At 33.1% G+C, this 5,299-nt stretch overlaps 2 pseudogenes; both read right to left on the bottom strand.

Annotated features, from left to right (window-relative positions):
• Positions 1-46: 46 nt before the first annotated feature.
• Positions 47-1,948, bottom strand: LOC148190958 (uncharacterized; annotated as a pseudogene).
• Positions 1,949-3,727: 1,779 nt separating this feature from the next.
• On the bottom strand, positions 3,728-5,299 carry LOC148190957 (uncharacterized; annotated as a pseudogene).

Genomic DNA, 5,299 nt, shown 5'->3' with positions numbered 1-5,299 from the left:
TCCATAGGCTAAATATAGTTTCATCCTAAAGGACATCATAAACTCCCTAAATGTTGCTAGCACCAGATGATCCTATTGTATCCAAAGGAGACTCGGGCTCATTTGCATCACCACCTTCCTGAAATGATAAAACAAAAATATTCATAGTAAAGAATGCTTATAATTAAAGTATATCAGGCACAATGCTTCAACTATATTTAGTAACTTACTTGAGGTTGACGATCAAAGAATGAGATCAATTCATCAGGAATCTTTCCTTCCTTCATTATCATGTATGCTTTAAATGCTGATTCTAAATTGTTGTACTTTTGTTGCCACTGATTAGAAGATGATGATGATGGGATAGTGGTAGATGAAGCAAGACTTAAATCTGAAAGTCGAAGTCTTGTATTCCTAAATGCATTAGTAGGAGTTGCTCCCAAACCCATACATCGCACTCTCCCAGAATGCTTTAGGCCTAACATTTTACCAACAACATCATTAGGAGAAACCTCTGATTCATTGGTAGTACTTTGAGTCAAACCCACTTCAATTTGTTCCTATAGGCATATAACAATTTATAATTAAAAGTCTAAATATTAAAAAAAACATATTTGAAAATATAATATTATAATAGAACTAACCGCTATATCTTTTGACGCGTCATTTACAAATGATTCATCCTTTCTTTTATGAGTTTCAATGTATAATTTTCCATGACTAGGCAGTTGTCCAGTTTCCATAAACTAAAGAAAAAAGAAGTTAAAATAAATAGTAAACTTTAAAAAATAGTAAAAACTGTCATGTTTACTAATATCCCTACCATCTCATGCCTTTTTCTTGAGAAAGGTTTAGAACCACCTGTATGAGGAGTTAGTTGCTTGTTGCGATTTTCTCTATTTTTTTTTACACATCTCCTATGAGAGAAACAATTGTAAGTTAATATACCAATAAAATAAATTAAGTACACAAACAATTCACACCATTCAAAATAATGAAAATTATACCAGTGTTTCTGGTTTTAGACGATAAGTAACAAAATGAGCCCATTGAGTTCTTTCTATACCAGTTGGCACACTACTTATGATTTGATCTTTGGTTTTCGCTGGATCATAAAACTCATTCCATAAATTCTGCCTATGTGCAGCCCATTTTCTACCAAGAGTTAATTTACAATATCGTTGTGCATTAGCTTCAGCAATCCTAAAACAAAATCGAGGCTTTTGAAAAAAAGAAAACATAGTTAGTGTGTTAACATTTATAAAAAAATGAAAAATTTCAAAAGATAAAAGTCATACATGCATAATGATATATATACCTGCAACATTTCCTTAAAGCATTCCAAAAAATAAGTGTTAGGCATGCCTGTTTTTCCAGACCACCTTTCAAAATTAATTGGAAACAAATTGCCATCAGTTGCCAATATACCACAGTATCCTGCAAGCACGCCTTGTCCTTCACCAATAGGCATGCCTATCTCATCAAACTCCACAATGATGCGTTCCCCAGAAGGTAAATTATTTACTTCTTTGACCTTGACCTTAATTTTCTAGAAAACTCCTTCTAAGTCTTTAACAATAAAACAACTTAGTAAATCATCACTACAATTTAAAAAAATATGCATTCAGAAAATATAAATATGACATATACCTATTGCATCAATAGTCCAATACGATAAAGATTGACGTCCAACTTGTTGTGTGGATGTTTCAGTTTGTTCTGTGTTTTCAGTGGGTAATGAGGATTCACATCCAACATGCGTGGATGTTTCAGTTTGTTGTGTATTTTCAGTGGGTAATGAGGATTCAAGTTCGGCATGTTGTGATGATGGTGGTTGGTCAATCATTGGAGAAGACACTATAGGATTTGTTGGTGAAGAATTACCTGAAGGTTGAGTTGTAGTATTTTCCACACATTGAGGTTGAGGTGTTGATTTTTGTAGATTTCGAAAACGCTTGACCTTTGGCATGACTACATATTTATGAAAAATAACTAACTTAAAAGGTGAAACAATTAGAGAATTCTTTGATGGATAAGTGAGGATCATTATATCAAATTCTGGTGCAACCAAACATTGACATATTGGTGAAATTAAAAAAGTGAGGAAAATTGACTAAAATATACCAAAATGCTGCAAGCGAGAAGTAAACAATCGAGAAGTAAACAATTAGAATATGGAATGATCTTATGTAGTGGCAAGTGGCAATTTTCTCAACGGACAATGACAATTGCTTTTATAATGTCTTACTTCACCAATTGTTGCGATCACTGCCTACAATTACAATTCTAATCTCTATAGACACTTTTAAAGTTCAACAGTATATAATAATTAGCTATACAAAATACTATCACTACATTTTGCATACATTGAAGCAGCCTTAATAAAGTAAACAAACTTGCTAAAGTGGGGAACATGTATCAATCTGAATTCCCACAATAAATACACCAAATAAAAACAGAAACACACACATCATCATCCCAATGTGACCTTTTTCTGCTGCATGCATATCCATCTTTACAGAACAGTAAACTTAAAGAACATGGTTAGCATATTCAGAATAAGAACCTTAAAGACAACTAGTTAAGCCACAATTCCAATGAATCCTTAGCTCACAACAAATACAGAAAAATAAAATTCAGAACATGGTTAGCATATTCAAAATGCAGATTCATTACCTTCCCAAATGATGAAGAGTTGTAATTCAAAATACCCAACTTCTCCTTCCTAACCTGAAACTGAGAAGATGTAGTCATATAAATATGTGGTACATATATTGAAAATAGCTTTGAATATAAATAATCATTAACTTTGCAAGTCATACATTTCACTCATGGATATCATCATCTAAATGGTTTGTAGCCAATTGAACATATTCATTGTCATTACTATAAATTTCTCAAGTTGTTGATCTTCATATGGCTCATTTTCATATACCTCTTCTTCTACCTCTTCTCCCATTTCATACAAATCTCTTGGCTTTAAATGCACTACAACACTCCACCCTTTATTATCAACATCATCAACATAATATACCATTTGTGCTTGAGATGCCTCAATATAAGGTCCATGTTCTTCACGGTCTCCAATATGAATAAGTCTATCAAAGTTAACACAATTAAAATTCCATTGATCCTTTCTATATCCTCTCTCTCGTGTTGTATCTATCCATTTACACTTGAAAAGAACAACTTTGAATCGACCATAATAATTAAGCTCAATGATATCTTCTAACTTTCCATAATAGGGTAAGTCTGCTTGCCTTAAGTTCCTATCAACACTACTTGAAACACAAGATGTATTAGATGTTAAAAAAACACCACTATTTTGTGTTCTCAATCCCTCATTTCGAGTCAATGTTCGAAATTTAAATCCATTGATGTTGTATGCAGTAAATCTTCTAGCATTATCCAATGGACCTCGTGCTAGAAACTTTAAGTCCATAGACATTGTATTTACTGTTTCTGGATTCATAATCTAAATAAAGAAATTATGTTAGTCAGAATTGAAAGACAACATAATAAACAACAAAAAGTGTACTATTTGATCACCTACCCGTTGTTTAAGCCAATCAACAAACTCTTTAAACACTCTAGTTTCTATCTCAGTGGTTGAAGGTCGCCTTCCTCTTGATCTTCTTTTTATTAGTTCTTTAAATTCACTACATGAATTAATTACAATATAATAAAAAAGGATGACTAATATAGTTGAATTTGTTTAAATTCAAATCACACACTTAATGTAGATTACTCACTCAACAAACGGTGTGACTATGGCACAATTTAAAAGCACATATTGATGGGCTTGTAGTTTTTGCATCTGAGTTAAAGTAAACATAGAGGAACCTCCTACTGCCCTCCCAGCTTGTGGGAATATAGATGACTCAATAGGCTCATTATCATCTGGGTTATCACAAACACGTCCAGGTCTATTGAACCTTGTCTCTATATCTTCAATGTATCTAGAACAAAAAGGTAAGAGACTCTTCAGCTAAGTATCCCTCGGCTATAGAACCTTCTGGTCGTGCCTTGTTTCGTACAAACATCTTTAAATGACCTAATTCCCTATAATAATGACAAATAGTTACATTAAACAACTTGGATATATATATATATATATATATATATATATATATATATATATAATATGATACCTTAAACAAAAAGTACTAAGCATTACCTCTCTATAGGATACATATATCGATAATGAACAGGACCTCCAAGCTTTGCTTCTTCTACTAGATGGACAGTTAAATGAACCATAACTGTGAAGAATGATGGTGGGAATAACATCTCTAAGTGGCAAAGTGTAACCACAATGCGATCTTGAAGCATTTCAAGTTCTTGTAGATTTAAGCTTTTACTACAAAGGACTTTAAAGAATGAGCAAAACTCCACCAAGGTTGCAGTGACATGATTTGGTAACAAGTTACAAATTGCCAATGGTAGTAATTGCTCCATAATAATATGGCAATCGTGACTTTTTAGTCCTAATATTTTATGTTGCACCTCATCAACACATCTAGAAATGTTACTTGAGTAACCATCCGGTACTAATACATTTTTCAAATTTTGAGAAACAACTTTTTGGTATCACGAGTTAGTGAAAACAAAGCAAGGTGATATCTTCCATTATCATGTGGCCAAAGATCTTGTCTTATGCCCATTTCCTTTAAATTTTTCCTAGCATTAAGATTGTCTTTGGATTTAGGCTTTTCATTCAACAAAGTACATAATATTGTCAAATACATTTTTTTCAATATGCATAAAATCTAAATTGTGGCGTAACAAATTAGACTCCCAATATGGAAGTTCAAAGAAAATGCTTCTTTTTCTCCATTGTTTAACTTCTTCTCTATATCTTTTTCCTCTACCATCCAAATGAATTCCTCTCCCAAATGTGACATTAATATTTTCTACTTGCCTAAAAATGTTAGAGCCTGATAATTTCAGTGGTGGATTCCGTTCTTCAGTGCTTCCATCAAAACGAACACGATTCAATCAAAATCTATGGTTTCTACTTAAAAAGCGACGATGCCCCATAAAACACCACTTCCTACTATGAGGAAGACGACAAGGTTCGACATCAAAGTTACAAGTAGGACAAGCTAAACCTGTGTGTGTGTTCCAACCAGATAAAATAACCTAAGCCAGGAAAGTCACTAATTGTCCACATAAGAGCAGCTCGCATTCTAAAAGTTTCATTCAGTGAAGAATCAAAGGTGTCCACTCCATCACTCCATAGCTCACGTAACTCATCCACAAGGGGTTGTAAGTAGACATCGATATTATTTCCAGGCATTTGCTTGCCTGGAATGATCAT

This window comes from Vigna umbellata, chromosome 11 (genome assembly GCF_029865625.1).
Source record: "Vigna umbellata cultivar VRB3 chromosome 11, Vumbellata_1.0, whole genome shotgun sequence".
Taxonomy (NCBI): Eukaryota; Viridiplantae; Streptophyta; class Magnoliopsida; order Fabales; family Fabaceae; genus Vigna; species Vigna umbellata.
The sequence above is the reverse complement of the archived record's forward strand: the minus strand, read 5'-3'. Positions and strand labels throughout refer to the sequence as shown.